Below are 18,694 nucleotides of genomic sequence, written 5' to 3' on the forward strand. Positions count from 1 at the left end.
TGTGTTCATCCAGCTCTACACCTTGTTGTCTCATGACCTTGGTAGCTATGTTCTGGTGGTCTGGGGTTCTCGAGAGCTCTGGCCTGCAGAGGGTCTCCTGCATGGGCTCAAATGCATCCTCCTCAGCCTGACCTACTAGAGGTAATGGGGTCACTGCAGAGGGGCAGTGGATGGACAGGGCGCCTTTGAAGTGTGCCCACATGAAGCCTTGGTGTTTTTTTGTTGCCACAACTGCTCACTGTTGATGCCCCTCTCCGACTGCATCTATGCTTCTCGCTGCCTTGTGAAGGCAGCCAACATAATCAAAGATCTCTCCCGCCCCAGTTATAACCTCTTCCACCCTCTTTCATCAGGCAGAAGATACAAAAGCTTAAATGCACAGACCAACAGATTCAAGAACAGTTTCTTCCCCACTGTTGTTAGATTCCTGAATGGACCTCTCAAATTTGAAATTTAATGTTGATTTCACTCTTTGTGCACCTTCTCTCCAGCCATAGCATTGTCTTCCTTGCTCTGTTCTATTATCCTAATGCACTTTGCATGGTATGATTTGCCTGTACTGTAGGCAAAACAAAACATTTCACTGTACCTAGGTACATGTGACAATAATAAATCAAATCAAATCATTGAGGAGAAGGAGCACCTGAAGGAAGATTGCGGTGATAGAAGGTATGGATTAGCTGAAGGGTCTGTTTCTGAGCTGCAAGAATCTGTGTGCTTCTAGAACTGCACAGACATTACTTGGCTTGTTGACCTTTTTACCTTCAAAACTACTCCTTTTACCAAGTTTTTGGCCACCTCATTTAAAATCTCTTTGTGGCTCAGAATTTGTGTCTGTGTTTCAATACCATAGCTGTGGAAGCTGAGCCCCAGGGCTTTAAATGATGGCAAGCCAGCAACAATATCAAACAAATGCAGCAGTTTATTGCAATTTTATTGAGGCACATCAGAGTTATCATGCTGTCCAGAGAAAAGTAAACATTCCCTAATGTTCAACTCAAAATGTTTTGAAATGTACTAATATAATTATTTTACTATTATGAAAGATTCTATTATTGTGAGCAATCTATTATTAAGGAGGTTATAGCAGGTCACAGAACATTTGAATGCATTGGGGCAGGGAATACAAAGCTTTGTGAAAGGGGAATCTTTGCATGCTTCTGCCATCTAACCCATCAGAGGGTCTTCCCCTTCCACCCACCTTGGCCTTGGAAAGCCTAATGCCCCACCTCCTGACCAGGGCCTGCCAACCTAGCACCAGGTGAGACTCCAAAACACTCACCCAACTCTTGATCCCAGCTGCCCGCACTTCTGTCCTGAAACAGCAGGTAGGCCAAAACATTGAATGGTTTCACAAAGGATACGATCCAGGGAGAAAGTGGGAGCAGGATGCTGAGGTGGATGATCAGCCATGGTCATATTGAATGGCAGAGCAGGTTTGAAGGGCTGAAGGGTCTACTCCTGCTCCTAGTTTCCATGTTTCTAAGTAATTGGGCAGTCTGTGTTCTCCTCGGCAACATCCAGGTGTGGAGGTGGAGGAAGGAGACAATGTCAGCACTCAAATCCCACTCTGTTTCTGGGAAAAATCACAATTCAATCACTTAATAAATCCTATTTAAAGTACTGGGTCCATCATTAGCGATGACTAAACTACCAGACTGTTGTAAAAACCCAGCTGGTTCACTCACAATCTTTAGGGAAGGACATCTGCCATCCTTACCTGTTTTGGTGTACACGTGACTCCAGACTCACAGCAACATGGTTGACTCCTAACTGCCCTCATTTTGATTGAGCAAACCATTTTTGCAGGTTGTAGATTTCTCAAGTGCAATTAGAGATGGACAATAAATGCTGCCCTTTCTAGTGATGCCCACTTCAAATGAATGAATAAAGAAAAAAGCAGAAGATTAACATTTGAGATGATTAGAAGCAATAACAGTTGCTGTGATGCTCACAGTAATGACACTGGAGAATTATTAACTGGAGAGTTAGTGCACTGACAGGAGTGTAGAGTGGTGTTCACAATCTATTACTCAAAGAATTTGCGGATTTGTTAAACCTTGTTCAAATCCCTGAACCAAAGATAATTCCCAGCAGGATGGCAGTACGTTTGCCAGCTGAAGAAACAATGCCAAATACCTTCTGTAAGAGGCTTGAATACAAAGACCCACATCAGTTTGTAGAGACCTCTGCAGATCTGACTCTTTCTACTACTCATGTTCATCTCTGGGAACGGAGATTTAAGAGGGGGTGTAGGTTCAACAGGAGTAAAAGGAATAACTTACAAAGGCAGAGATAGTAAGAACTGCTGATGCTGGAGTCAGAGATAACACAGTGTGGAGCTCAAGGAACACAGCAGGCCAGGCAGCATCAGAGGAGCAGGAAAGCTTCAGGTATGCTGTTATTCTCTTGACTGAAGGCTGAATAGTGATCCAATTGACATGTATAATTAAGATGCTGATACGTAATTAGGGAGAAACCAATTCCTCTGGTGAGGGAGTCCAGAACCAGAGAAAATTTCAAAATTGCATTTTATAGATTTTTACAGGGCAGGGATATTAAGATATCTATTTTTATCAGAGATAGTAGGAACTGCAGATGCTGGAGAATCTATTTTTTATTTTGTTTTTGGAATGTGAGAATCACTGATTCAGACACCTTGAGAAGGTGGGGGTGAGCTGCCTTCTTGAACCGCTGCAGTCCATGTGCTGTAGGTTGACCCACAATGCCCTTAGGGAGGGAATTCTAGGATTTTGACCCAGCGACAGTGAAGGAATGGTGATATATTTCCAAGTCAAGATGGTGACTGGCTTGGAGGGGAACTTGCAGGTGATGGTGTTTCCATGTATCTACTGCCCTTGTCCTACTGGATGGAAGTGGTTGTGGCTTTGGAAAGTGCTGCTTAAAGAGCCTTGGTAAATTTCTGCAGTGCATCTTGTAGGTCATACTGCTGTTACTGAGCGCTGGTGATGGAAGGAATAGATAATTGTGGATTTGATGCCAATCAAGTGGGCTGTTTTGTCCTGGTTGGTGTTCATGATGTGGACGTGCTGGTGTTGCACTGGGGTGGATAAAGTCAGAAGTCACACGACACCAGGTTATAGTCCCACAGGTTTATTTGAAATCAAAAGCTTTCAGAACCTCACTCCTCCTTCGTCATGTGAAATGAGAGAGAAGAGCACACAGACACAGAGTTTATGGGCAGAGAGATCAAGGGCAGAGAGATCAAAATACCATACAAATGGTGTGAGTGCTGTGTCAAATAATAAGACTCTGCTGGTGACCAAGAGTGTTAGTGTGAGTAAAGTGTCAACAGCTGAATAACAAGTGAAGGGATGCACTTTAATCAGATTAAATGAGGCAGAGAGATAATGACAAAAAATTAAAACAAGATGGTGCTGGAGACAAACTAAATGGCTGGAATAACATGAGGGGTATAAGAGTCATATGCTGGGGGTCTGACCAAAATAACAAGTAATCCAAAACTGTATAACTAATTGAGGTTGAGAGATCATAACAAGTTATCAAGGCGCTGGTGACAAAACAGGACAGTAAGGAAGATTTTACAAATACAGAGCAGTGTGATGGGATTACATGTAGCGCAACATGAACCCAAGATCATGGTTCAGGCTGTGTTTATGGGGACTGAACTTGGCTACCAGCCCCTGCTCGGCGATTCTGTGTTGTTGTGTATCCCGAAACCTGCCTTGGAGGGAGCTGGCCCGAAGACTGGAGTCTGAATTTCATTGACCGCTGAAGTGTTCCCCACTGGGAGGGAACATCCCTGTCTGTTGATTGTTGCGTGGTGTCCATTCATCTGTTATCATAGCGTCTGCACAGTCTCACCAATATACCATGCATCGGGGCATCTTTGCCTGCAGCGTATGAGATAGACAACGTTGGCCGAGTCACATGAGTATTGGCCATGTACATGGTATTCCCACGTGTGATAATAGTGTCCATGTCGATGATCTGACATGTCTTGCAGAGGTTGCCATGACAGGGTTGTATAGTGTTGTGGTTGATGTTGTCCTGAAGGCTGGGTAGTTTGCTGCGAACAATGGTGTGTTTAAGGTTTGGCAGTTGTTTGAAGGTGAGAAGTGGAGGCATGGGGAAGATCTTGGTGAGGTGCTCATCATCATTGATGACATGTTAAAGGCTGTGGAGAACATAGCATAATCTCTCTGCTCCAGGGAAGTACTGGACGATGAAGGGTGTTCTATCGGACATATCCTGCGTCTGTCTTCTAAGGAGGTCATTACGGTTTTTCACTGTGGCATGTTGGAACTGTCGCTCGATGAGTTGAGCATCGCATCCCGTTCTTATGAGGGTGTCCTTCAAAATCTTTAGGTGTCCAACGTATTCCTCCTCATCTGTGTATGTGCAGGGCCTGTCCATAGGGGATGGCTTCTTTAATATGTTTAGGATGGAAGCTAGAGAAGTGCAACATCATGAGGTTATCCGTGGGCTTGCGGAAATTCATCCTCCGAATTTCGGATAAGCAACCTCGAAGGGGGACTTTGAGATACACAACAATGCAGAATTGCCAAGCAGAGGCTGATAGCCAAGTTCTGTACCCATAAGACAGCCTCAATCGTGATCTTAGGTTCATGTCATGTTACATGTGACCCCATCCCACTGTTCTGTATCGGTAAAATCTCCTTACTGTCCAGTTTTGTCACCATCGCCTTGATAACTTGTTATGATCTCTCGACCTTAATTAGTTTGTACAGTTTTGGATTGTTTTGGATAGACCCCCATCATGCGACTCTTATACCTACCATGTTATTCCAGCCATCTGGTTTGTCTCCAGCACCACCTTATTTTTAATTCTTTTGTAATTATCCCTTCGTTTGTTATTCAGCCGTTGACACTTTACTCACACAGTCTAACACTCTTAGCCAGCTGCACAGTCTTATTATTCGACACACCGCTCACACCATTTGTATGGTATTTTGATCTCTCTGCCCTTGATCTCTCTGCCTATAAACTCTGCGTCTGTGTGCTCTTCTCTCACACTGCACCTGATGGAGGGGCAGTGCTCAGAAAGCTTGTGATTTCAAATAAACCTGTTGAACTATAACCTGGTGTCGTGTGACTTCTGGATGGTGCCAAGCTTCTTGATTGTTGTTGGAGTTGCATTCGTCCAGGTAAGTGCGGAGTATTTCATCACACTCCTGACTTGTGCCCTGTAGATGGTTGACAGGTTTTTAGGAGACAGGAGGTGAGTAACTCCCCACTGAATTCCAAAGCTCTGACCTGCTTTTGTAGCCATTGTATTTATATGACCAATCCAACTGAAATTTTGAACAATGGTAATCCCCAGAATGCTGATAGTGGGGAATTCAGTGACAGTAACACAAGGGTCAACCAAGAGCTCCCAGGGCAGTTAGCTTCTGACTGTTTACACTAAAAATACTTGGGAATTGTAAAATGAATGCTGGGCAGGAAGGATGTTTGATGAAGTTTGATCTGTCTGATTCCTGGAGTTAAAGGACTAGTGTATGAAGAGAGATCGGATTGGCTAGGATTATATCCATGACAGTTTAGAAGAATGAGGGGCATCTCATAGAAACCTATAAAATTCAAACAGGACTAGAAAAGGTAAACACAGGAAGGTTATTCCCAATGATCAGAGAGACCAGAACCAGGGGTCACAGTCTAAGGATGTAGAGTAGGCTATTTAGGACTGAGATGAGGAGAAATTTCTTCATCACAGAATGGCAAGACTGTGGAATTCTCTGCACAGAGTCCAAAACATTAAATGTTTTCAAGGTGAGATGTCGTTATTAGGGCTAGAGCGATCAAAAGGTATGGGAAGAAAGTGGGACTAGTGTACCGAGTTGGATGATTAGCTGTGATCATATTGAATGGCAGAGCAAGCTCAGAAGGCCAAATGGTCTAGTGCTGCTCCTATTTTCTATGCTTGTGTGTTTGACACCTACTCTCCAATACAATGCAATCCAGGATGTTTGTTTTGTGTGTGTGTGTATGTTTGTTGACCAGGTATGTTGTAGCTTAAATCAGTCAGTTTGTAGTTGGCAGATTTAATAGAAAGGCCTTATTTTGTAACCATGTAATGTTTTCTTTCCTTTATATAATCACCTGATACTAATTTCCTTCACACTATACGTGACAATGGGACCCAGTCCGATTCCATGACCACAGCTCCTATTACAGGCCTTTATCTTCCTGACAGTGCACCGATCGGGGGCTTGGAGTTCCTGTCTGAGACACAAAAGCTCCCCCGTCAAGGGGAGCGTTAGGAAGCCAGCAGTGAGCAGCCACCAGAATTCCCGTCCCTCACTACATCCCTGACAAACCCCAGGACTCCCCCCGAAATCCCCCACTAAGCATGGTAGGTGGAACAGTCTCTCAATGTGTCTTTTGTTAATCACTTACAGGAAATTATGAAATAGATGTTTCTTTGTATAACTGAGAGAGGGGGGTACACATGGAGACAATGCTTATCCGCTAGGTGTGCCCAGATAAATGAAAATTATCATTCAGAGGGATTTCCTGCATGACTAAGGCTGTTGCCACCTTTTTTTTCTGTTCTAACCATTCCTTGTGTTTGAAATTCCCAGGGGATGCTGACCAGCTGTGTTATTGGATAAGTGTTTTACGTGTGGTTGCTATTTTACCTGATTAATTGATGGTAACAGACATTTTGCTAAAATGGCTCAGTAACAATTAATCAGCTTTGGTCCGTAGAATGTATGCAAGGAGAAATCAATTCAGGATATAATTCAATTGTAAAAACAACGTCATTATTAGAAATTCCGTCCAGATTCTCACTAACCTGCACTACACAAGATTAAACGGAGCTAGGAGAGAAACACTTCCCCACTTTGAAAGGAATTGAGTGGGTCAAATAACTGAGCTGTTGACGTCTATCGTCAATCTGACCTTGAACATCCTCAAAATTAATTGCTCCATCATTGGTGACCGCACCTTCAGCTACCTGCGCTCAAAGCTCTAGAATTCCTTCCCTAAAGCTCAATGTCTTGCTTGTCTTATAATTGCTCCTTAAATCCCATCTCTTTGACCTCTCCTGATATCTTTTTAAAGACGTGCAGTTATTGGGATCTACAACACAGAGAAAAGCTCTTCTGCCCATCGTGTCCATGCTAGTGAAAAACAGTCACCGAACTGGCTGGGAGAGGTTTGGAACTCTCTTCCACAAACAACAGTGGATGCTGGATCAGTTGTTAATTTTAAATCTGAGATAGGTAAAGTTTTGTTAAGTGAAGGTATTCAGGGATTTGGTCCAAAGTCAGGTATACGGAGTTAGGCCACAAATTGGCCATGATCTCATTGAACAGCAAAGCAGGAGGAGGGCCTGAATAGCCTCCTCCTGTTCCAATGTTCCTAAATATTCTAATCAAATTTCCCAGTACCTCACCCAAAACCTTGTATGCCTTGGTATCACAAGTGCTCATCTCAATCGTTCTTAAGTGCTATGACGGTTTCTACCTCTACCACCCTTACACGTAGGCAAGCATGCTCAGGTTTTGAGTCAAATTCCGCTTTTGAATGCCTCCATGAAGCGCTTTGAAGTCTTGTGGTACAGTGGGTAGTCTCTGCTTTTGGACTAGTCCCACCTCAGGTCTTGATGACTGAGGAAGATGTGTTAGAGGAATGTCACCCTATAAATCCTCCAACACATCTCCAGTGGATGGTAGCAGGAGAGTCTCTGGATTGGGCATGTTTGATTCAGAGTGCAGCCCCAGAATTGCTAGGCTTTGGCGACATGCTAACAAACAGTTCCAGGGCAAACTACAGAAACAGAATCATAGAATCGTAGAATCCCGATATGCAGGAAGAGGCCATTTGGCCCAGTGAGTCTGCATTGACCTCTGAAAAGCATCTGACCCAGACCCAACCCCCTACTCTATCCCTGCATTTCCCATGGCTAATCTAACTAGCCTGCACATCCCTGGACTCTATGGGTAATTTAGCGTGGTCAATCCACCTAATCTGTAGATCATTGGACTGTGGGAGGAAATTGGAGCACCCAGAGGAAACTCACACAGACACAGGGAAAATGTACAAACTCTAGAAAGACAGTCACCCGAGACTGGAACCAAACCCATGTCTGTGGTGCCATGATGCAGCAGTGCTAACTACTTTTGTCTGCTAACAAGCACAAGGATGGGCAAAAACTGCTGGCCTAGACAGTGGTGCCCACATCTCATAAATGAATAAACAAAACCACATGTTTAGATGTTGGAGGTGGCAGGTAACCATCAGTCTTTATCTAACTGGTGTTTCTTCCAATGCCAACAACTCTAGAAATCAGAATTCACTTGCCAATGAATCAGCAATTCCTTCTCATGCAGTAGGAAATGTTATTCCCCTTTTTCCTGGCATTTCTTGTGAATGTCACAATGAGTACATGACAAAAAGTTTCAACAAACTATCTTTCTTTAACAGGACTCAAGAAATTTGGGTTCAGCTCCACCCTCGGGCGACTGTCTGTGTGGAGTTTGCGTGTTCTCCTCATGTCCGTGTGGGTTTCCTCCGGGTGCTCTGGTTTCCTCCCACAGCCCAAAGACATGCAGGCTGCGTCGATTGTGTTCAGGGATGTATAGATTAGGTGGGTTATAGGGTGATGAGTCAGGGTGAGATGCTCTGAGGGTTGGTGTGGACATGTTGAATACATTGGTGAATACATGGGAACATCACCTGCAATTTCCCTTCCAAGCCACTCACCATCCTGACTTGGAAATATATCCCCGTTCCTTCACTGTTGCTAAGCTAAAATTCTGTAATTCCCTCCCTAATGGCATTGTGGATCAACCTACAGCACATGGACTGCAGCGGTTCAAGAAAACAGCTCACCATCAGGTTCTCAAGGGTGACTAGGAATGGGCTGTAAATATTGGACCAGCCAGTGATGTCCACATCCCATGAGTGAATAAAAGTGGATAAAATGCCGAGCTAAGCCTCTAGTCCATTAGAATAGAAAGGATGTTCTTCCAATGTTTTGTCCTTCAATCAACACCAGCACAAGCAAGTTCAGAGATGTTCCATCAGCTGTGATACACTTTGGAGCATCCTGAGAGTGTGAAATGTTGTTTCTATGTGTTCATTTTGTTTTCTGCCACAACCAAGGGGATTAAAAAGAAAGATTTCTATTTTTGATCACTTCACAATCACAGGATGCCACAAAGGGCTTCATTTTAATAAGAAGGCATGTTTGAAGTCACAGTTCTCAAGGAGGAAACTCAGCAACCAACTTGCACATGGCAAGATCCCATAGGCTGCAACATGCAGATGACCTGATAATCAGTTTTTGTGCCATTGATTAGGAGATAAATATTGTCCAGGACACCTCGAAAAAAACTTCTGCTCTTAGGGCCATGGGTATCTTTTATGTCCAACTGAGAGAGCAGGTAAACTCAGCTTAACATTACGTTTGAAGGATGGCACTTCAGCATGTCATGGGCCTATCAGTTTTTAGCATGTGCTCAACACTCAGAAATGGGATTGAATTAACAATTTTCTGAAATGGGCAAGCATACTAGCCCCTGAGTCACAGCTGACAATGACACAATTATGAACTTTGGACTCTGGATCATTGGTAAGGTGCTGCTATTATTAAAAATGTGGAAAGTTCCTGTGGTCCTGGAAGAGTGAGGCTTTGTACAATGATTGGAGAAGAATCATTAGAATCACACAGTGTAAAGGAGTCCCTTTGATTCATCCAGTCTATACCACCAAAAATATGCCACTACCCCATAATAGTCCCACTTTCCAGCAATGGGTCAACAGCCGTGAATATACTCATTCAAATGCTTTTTAAAAATTGTGGTGTTTCCTGTCTCAACTACCCTCCCAGGCAATGTGTTCCTGACTGCCACCACCTTCTGGAACAAAGAGATTTTCCTCAAATCCTCTCTAAACATCCTGCCTTTCAGTTTAAAATTATGTCCTCTTTCAAATTATCTTTTAAAATTATCCCTACCTGGCATTTTCCGAGATTGACTTTTCACTGTTTCTGAACGGTACTATGCTCATTTTTTAATCTCAGCTGAAAACAATCATCACTGAGGTGGCTATAACACAATAAAACCATCAGAGATAGGAACAGGAGTAGGCCATTTAGCCTCTTGTGCCTGGTGCACCATTCAACAGGATCACTGCCGATCCAACATAGAGACATAGAGTCATAGAGCACAGAAACAAATCCATTGGTCCAAATCGTCCATGCCCACCAAGTTTTGTAAACTAAAACTAGTCTTTTGCCTGCATTTGGCCAATATCCTCTAAACATTTTCTATTCATGTACCTATCGAAATGTCTTTTAAATGTTTCATCTGGCAGTTCATTCCAAGCACAAACTGCCCTCTGTGTGAAAACGTTGCCCCTCAGGTCACATTTAAAACTTTCTCCTCTCACCTTAAAAATATGCCCCCTAGTTTTGAAGACCCCACCCGAGGGAAAAGACCTTTGATATTCACTCTATGTTATGGTCTTCGTGATTTTACAAATCTCCATAAGATCACCACTCAGCCTCCTACGTTCCAGTGAAAAAATGACCAGCTTGTCCAGCCTCTCCTTCTCCTCGTAGGAATTCCTTGACTCCAGTTTTCGAACATAAAATCATGGCTGTGTTCCCCAAAATCACGCTGTTTGAGGGTCTGTTGAGCCAGGCTGATCTCTGAGATGATCAGAGACACGTATGAACAGAGACTGGATCAGTTGGTGCCATATTCACTGGGTTTTAGAAAACTGGGGGAGAAATCTAATAGAGACCTATAAAATTCTAACAAGACTTGACAGGGTAAAAGCAGAAAGGATGTTCCCAATGACCAGGGAGTTCAGAACAGGGATTACAGTCTAAGGACACGGGGAGACCAATTAGGAATGAGATGAGGAGAAATGTCTTCACCTGGAGAGTGGGGAGCCTGTGAAATGTAGTTGAGGCCAAAACAATTGATGGTTTTCAAGAAGGAGTCAGATATAGTTCTTAGGACTAAAGGGATCAAAAGTTTTGGGGACAAAGTGGGACCAGGGTATTGATTGGATGGTTAGTCATATTGACTGGGGAAGCAGGCTTGAAAGGCCAAATGGCCTACTCCTGCTCCTGCTTTTGATGTTTCTATTTTCTGGGGTGGGGTCTTCAAAACTAGGGGGCATATTTCTAAGGTGAGAGGAGAAAGATTTAAAAGTGACCTGAGGGGCAACATTTTCACACGTAGATGATGAATAATGGGTTCCCCACGGGGCTGATGGGATCCTGAATGTTGTGCTGGGTCGGGGGATGGTGGTGGTGTGAACAGTGACAGGGCTGGTGGGGAGTGTATGTGGTAGAGTTCGGAGAGCCCTCCCCTTCCCCTTGAATAAGCTTCAAAAATTCTTGAGCTGCCCTTTTGCTGGTAGGTCTTTGAATAAACTGCAGCGATTGCTGGAGAATGTTGAGCAGGACAGGCCCCAGTCTGGCCCTGCTCTTCGCTATTCAGTTTGCTGGGGTAAGCCTACAAGAAATGATAGGCCCTTCATTTACATTTGTTTAAAAAAAAAGCAGTAATGTCTGGAAAAAAAATTAGATGGAACTGCTATCATGGGGCCATGCATTCTTGGTGCGAAGTGTTAACCCCCTCCCCCATTGAACTACCCCATTCAGATAGGCTCTCATGAAGCCTGTTTAAAGCTGTTAGATTAGATGTGGTGCAGAGCCCAATTTCTACCCCAGCAGGTTCATTTCTTAAATGAAAGCTACGCGATTTTCGTCTCTAAAAGTGTGAGATGTACGTTTTAGAATCCAAATGATCTGTCCTCTCTCCACGCAGCGGACTGATGACAAATGCTGCAGCAACATTACTTTCTTTTGCACATCACTCAAATTATCTGAAAATTTGAAGCTAAGCAGTTGTAAGAAGATTGGTTGTCTGATTCAGTCAAGTGTAAAATTGCAACACCTGACAGCAGGGATAAAGGCACAGAAGGAGGCCGCATGTGCTGGCTGTATTAGCAGAATACTGTTATAATGGCTCAAAATTTCTGCTAAAGGCGGAGATTGATGGGAGAGAGATTTTCATTGTTTTGTCTTTCTGTTGGGGTTACAACTAATGGCTACAGGTTGAAAAAAGAAGCAACACTCTGTACCAGTGACCCAGTCAAAATGTTCGCAGTGGTCAAAATATCACAAATGATGAAGCTGGGCTTCAAAATTAGGGACTGCAGATTAAATGGCAAAGCCATTAGAACAATTGTAAAACAGCTGTGTGCTGTAGTAGGATTCTGCAAATATTACCTCGTGGAAAAATACAAAGAAGCATTTCCTTTTCAAACATAAACCATGACAGTAATATTCAATAACATAATCCAAGAACAGTGATATTTCTAACAAGTCTAGGGAGAAATTAAGGGAACATTTTTCATTTGTTATGGCATGAATAAACTTCCTAATTTTTCACACTATACAGTTATTGTATCCAAATATAATCAGCTGGATCAGCGTGGAGAAATTCCACTTGGATTATTTTATTGTATTATTGTATGAAGTTAGGTCAATTTCTATCTCAAAGCAAGGACATTCAGTTCGATGGGAAACAGAGAAATGTAAGGACCTGCCCCTCCTTCACTCACATCCCAAAAGCAGCTAACGGCTAGTGTCAGTAAAAGAAAATCAACATAACACCAAATGGCTCACTGCTGAAAGACTATTACCAGTTCTTGGAAAATAACAGCCTGGGGTCCTTTTCTCATCGTAAAAAACAGAGACTGAGGGATGACCTGATTGAGATCTTTGCAATTTTGAGAGGCCTTAATAAGCTGGACATGGAAAAGACAATTCCTCTCTTGGGGAGACCAGAATGAAAGGGCATTACTGCTAATAAATCCATCAAGAAATTCAGGAAATTCATCCTTTTCCTAGAGTACTGAGAATGTGGAACTTTCTGCCAGAGGGAGAAGTTGAGGTGAGCTGTATTGATGCATTTAAGTGCCAGGATGTTAAAAATGTGAGAAAGAAAGGAATTGAAAGATACTTTAATGAGATGTAAAGGGATCAGACGAGATGTATATCCAGCATCACAGAATCAGAGAATTGTTATGGTTTGGAAGGAGGCCATTCGCCCCATCATGCCTGTGCTAGTTCTATCCCCGAGTGCTAAGCTCCTGCCTTTTCCCCATACTTCTGAACACCATTTCTATCCAAATAACCATCCAATGCCCTCTTGAATGCCTCAAATGAACCATATTTCCCAGCAGTGCATTCCAGATTCTAACTACTCGCTGTGTGAAAAAGCTCTTTCTGACATCACCCTTGGTTAATTTCGCATCACTTTCAACTACACCATCTCATTCTGTTTTCTTTTACATGTGAGAACAGCTTTTCCCTATCTGTTTTGTCCTGCTCGCTCGTGATGTTGAAAACCTTTGTCAAATCTACTCTTAGACTTTTTCTCTTCAAGAAAAACATTCCCAACTTCTTCAATCTATCCTCATGACTGAATTTTGTCAAGCCTGAAACCATTCTTGTAAATCACTTCTGCACTCTCTCTTCCCATAAGTGGATCAGAGATGGGAGGCTGTTAATGAGTGAGGATCCATGCAAGTAGGTCTCTTGGCACTCAGTTTCACATATGGGTGGGAAATGGGACATTTTACTCTGAATAACAAGAGGGACTAGTTGGCCATCTCACTTGATTTTCTGAACTTTTTCACTATGGTTCATATCATTCAGGCGCTGGGAATATTCTTCCCATAGAGTCATTGACACAGCATAAAGAGACTGTCCTAACCATGAACTCTATGCTGGATTCCTGTAGAAAGATCCAGACAGCCTCACTGCACACACCCCACCTCAATTTATTGCCAGAACCCTGCAAGTTGACTTTTCTCAAGTGTTCATCCAATTTCCTCCTCAAGTCATTAATTGTTTCTGATTACACTCCCCTCGAGCACAGTGAGTTCCAGATCATTATGATACACTGCATAAAAATACTTTTCTTCATATTTTCCCTGTATCTCTTGCTCAAAATCTCAAATCTATGTTCCCTCATTCTCATACCTTCAGCTAATTGGAAGAGACTTTCCTGGTCTACCTCATCCAACTCTCTTGTACAAAACTGTCAAATCTTCCCTCAAACTTCAATGATTTAAACTTCAAACAATTTAAATGGAGAAAGACTACAGAAAGCTACAGAATGTTAGGATTTGGGAGTCCTTATCCATGCATGACAAAAAGCTACATCCAAATTCCAAATGGAATGTTGGCCTTTATTTCAAAGGGCATGTAGTGTAAAAGTAGGGAAGTTTTGTTAAATCTATACAAGACACTAGTCAGACCACAGCTGGAATACTGTGAGCAGTTTTAGAGCCCCTTATCCAAAGAAAGAAATACTTGGCAAGAGATATGACATTGGATGCAATCCCGAGAAGACTCACTAAGTTGATATCAGGTATGGGGGGACTGTCTTATGAGATGAGGTTGAGTAGAATGGGCCAGTACTTATTACCTGTTAGAAGAATGAGAGTTGACCTTATTGAAACAGGCAAGATTCTTAGTAGACTTTAGAGTGTAGATGCAGAAAGCTTATTTCCCCTTGTGTGAGAGTCTAGGACCAGAGGATCCAATCTCAGAATAAAGACAGAGATAAGGAGAAATTTCTTCTCTCAAAGGGTAGTGACTCTGTGGAATTCTTTACCGCAGTGGGTTGTAGAGGCTGGGTCGTGTTCAAAGCTGAGGGAGATGGATTTTTAATCAGTAAGGGAATCAAGAGTTATTGGGAAAAGGCAGGAGGGTGGAGCTGAGGACATTCAGCCATGATCTCACTGAATGGAGCAGACATGATGGGATAAATAGCCAATTTCTGCTCTTATGTCTATCGTCTAACACCGTTGCTCACAGGAGAGCAACACCAGCTTTTCCAACCTACCGTGTGGCTAAAATATCCAGTTCCTGGAAACATTTTGGAAAATCTGATCTGCACCCTGTCAAGGATCATTAGGTGGTATGATGGCCAGAACGAAACACAGTTCAGTAGTTGGGCTCAGCCAGAGTTTTATAAATGGTATTATTTAAATGAAGAAAAACTGCAGAAAGCTGCAACACAAAGGGACATGGGGGAACTTGTGCACGAAACACAGAAAGCCAGCACACAGGGGCAGCAGGTAATCAGAAAGGCTAATGGAATGTTGGCCCTTGTTTCAAAGGGTCTGAAGTATAAGAGTAGGGAACTCTTACTGCAACTGTAAAAGGTGCTGGTGAGACCACATCTCTCCCCTCTCAGCCCCATCCCAGGGCCCAAGAAAACCTTCCACATTAAGCAGATGTTCACCTGCAGATCTGCTAATGTGGTATACTGTATCCGCTGTTCCTGTTGTGGCCTCCTCTACATCGGGGAAACCAAGCGGAGGCTTGGGGACCGCTTTGTGGAACACCTACGCTCGGTTCACAACAAACAACTGCACCTCCCAGTCGCGAACCATTTCAACTCCCCCTCCCACTCTTTAGATGACATGTGCATCCTGGGCCCCCTGCAGTGCCACAACGATGCTACCCGAAGGTTGCAGGAACAGCATCTCATATTCTGCTTGGGAACCCTGCAGCCCAATGGTATCAATGTGCACTTCACAAGCTTCAAAATCTCCCCTCCCCCTACCGCATCCCAAAACCAGTCCAGCTCGTCCCCACCTCCCTAACCTGTCCTTCCTCCCATCTATCCCCTCCTCCCACCTCAAGCCCCACCCCCATCTCCTACCTACTAGCCTCATCCCGCCTCCTTGACCTGTCTGTCCTCCCTGGGCTGACCTATCCCCTCCGTAACTCCCCACCTACACTCACCGTTACTGGCTCCACTCCCGCCTCTTTGACCTGTCTGTCTCCTCTCCACCTATCTTCTCCTTTATCCATCTTCTATCCGCCTCCCCCTCTCTCCCTATTTATTTCAGAATCCCCTTCCCCTCCCCCATTTCTGAAGAAGGGTCTAGGCTTGAAACATCAGCTTTCCTGCTCCTCTGATGCTGCTTGGTCTGCTGTGTTCTCCAGCTCTACACCTTGTTATCTCTGGAATACTGTGAGCAGTTTTGGTCCCCTCGTTTAAGGAAAGATATCATTTGATTGGAGACAGCTTTGGAAAAAGTTCTCTAGGATGATCCCTAGTATGGAGGCATTGTTTTAAGAGCAAAGATTAAACAGTTTGGGACTATACTCACTGGAGTTTAGAAGAATGAGAGGCGATTGCATTGAAATATATAGGATTCTTAAGGGGCTCGGCACTGTAAATGTTGAGAAGATATTTCTCCTCATGGGACAGTCTAGGACCAGAGGGCATAGTCTCAGAGTAAAGGGATGCCAATTTAACTCATGGACGAGGAGGAATTTCTTCCGTCAGAGGGTTGTGAGTCTTTGGAACTCCTTGCCACAGAGAGCTGTGGGGGTATAGTCCTTGTGTATATTTAAGGCTGAGATCGATAGATTCTTGATCAGTCAGGGAATCAAAGGTTACGGGGGAAAGGGCAGGAAAGTGGGTGTGAGGAATGTCTGATAAGCTACTATCCTACTGAATGGCAGAGCAGGCTTGAGGGGCTGAGTGGCCTACTGCTGCTCCTATTTCTTATGGTCAGCATCACTTTCCTGCTTTTTCACTCATGCCTTTAGTTCTGAAACCCAAGATCCCATGTGTTTGTTAACCCACTACTGCAATAAATCTTGTCAGCCCCAAAGACCCATGTCCTCCCTTGTGTCTCCATCTAAGTGTATCTATGGAAGATTATGGTAATATTGTCCATTGTCTCCACCCCCACTTCCTCCAACAACCTAAGGTTCAATCCAGCCAGAAATGCTGACTTATCTTAAGCATAGCCAGCCTGTCCATTCTTTGTCATTTCTCACCCTGTCCATTAACTCTGCTCCTGTCTATATTTTGTCAGATTCCTCTTCCTTAGTAAACACTGATATAAACAAATCAATGTATATTCCAGCTTTGCCCTATTAGCTTCTTTGTTCCTAATACAACCTGCTCCAATCTTACTGCTAGCTACAGGCGAGTAGAGGATTTCTGGTGCTGTTTCTTGTTCACATATATTCATATTCTGTCTGTCAGGATTACTTTACTCCTCATTGTCCTCTCAACCGATTACACTTGACCTAATTCTCCCTGGAAGAATTAGGCTGACATCATCCTTTTATTGCCTCATTGTAATTGTCAATCAACCTGTTATGATATGCTTCTGGATGATGTGGGATTTGAAGCCAGGCTTTCTGGCTCAGAGAGAGGCACATACCAGTGCACCACAGGAACCTCTCCAATAACATTGCTGGGGTGATGAGGCTTCCCAGTGGTACCCACCGGCCTCATGCCTGCATGATCCTTCTCAATGTCTTCAACTTGTCGAGTCATATGCCTGCATCGTGTGGAACCTGAACCAAGGCCTCCTGGTCTAGAGGTAGGAATATTACCACTGGGCTACAAGAGCCCTAATCTCTCCTGTTTTTGTCATCCAAGGAGCTCTGATATTGACTTGCTTCCCTTTGTCCTTTTTGAACTTTCACTTCACCTTTTCCTCTCTCATCTCCAGCTTTGGGCCAGGCAGACAGTTGTATAATGGTAATCCTGAACCTTGTGGTTACTTTTCTGGGGACAAGGGTTCAAATCCCCATGTAGGGCAGATAGCAAAACTTGAATTCAATGATGATCTTGAGTTAAAACAGTGATAACCTCATGTCACTGTTGTCAGTTTGTCCTTTAGGGTGGGAAATGTAACATCCTTACCTGGTCTGGCATATATGTGACTCCAGACCCACAACAATGTGGTTGACTCTCAACTGCGCTCTGGCAAGTAGGGATGGGTGATAAATGTTGACCCAACCAGTTATACACATATCCTGTGAATGAATAAAAACAAAATATGAACCTAGGCCCTATTTTTTCTGTCAGGTCAATGTAAAAAGTTCCACAGCCACTATTTGGAAGAACTTTTCCTGGCCTCCTGGTCAATACATCTCCCTTAATCAATAATACAGAAACAGTTCATTATCACATGACTGCTCATGGGAATTAACTTTGAGTAAATTTGTTGCTGCGTTTACATTTCCAAACAGCATTATTGATGTAAAACTCTTGAAATGGATGGGCAAGTGGCAGATGAAATTTAATTCAGACAAATATGACTTGTTTCATTTTGGTATCAAAAATGCAGAGGCTCAACATGGACAGAGTGAACAGCCAAGATCTTTTTTCCAGGGTAGGGGTGACCAAAACTAGAGGGGCATAGGCGTAAGGTGAGAGGGGAAAGATTTAAAAGTGACCCAAGGGGCAACTTCTCACGCAGAGGGTGGTGCGTGTATGGAATGAGCTGCCAGAGGAAGTGGTGGAGGCTTGTACAATTACAACATTTAAAAGGCATCTGGATGGATATATGAATGGGAAAGGTTTAGAGGGATATGGGCCAAATGCTGGCAAATGGGACTAGATTGATTTCAGATATCTGATTGGCATGGGTGAGTTGGACTGAAGGGTCTGTTTCCATGCTGTACAGCTCTATGGCTCTAAAAAAATGAAGGGTACAATTCTAAAGGGGGTGCAGGAGCAGAGAGCCCAGAATGAATATGTGCACAGATCATTGAAGGTGGTAGGAAAGTCTGAGTGTACAGTTAGTAAAACATACAGTACCTAAGCTTTATTAATAGGAGTTTAGAGTACAAGGACAAGGAAGTTATGTTAAATCTATCTAAAAG

This window comes from Rhincodon typus, chromosome 14, assembly GCF_021869965.1.
Source record: "Rhincodon typus isolate 14 chromosome 14, sRhiTyp1.1, whole genome shotgun sequence".
NCBI lineage: Eukaryota > Metazoa > Chordata > Chondrichthyes > Orectolobiformes > Rhincodontidae > Rhincodon > Rhincodon typus.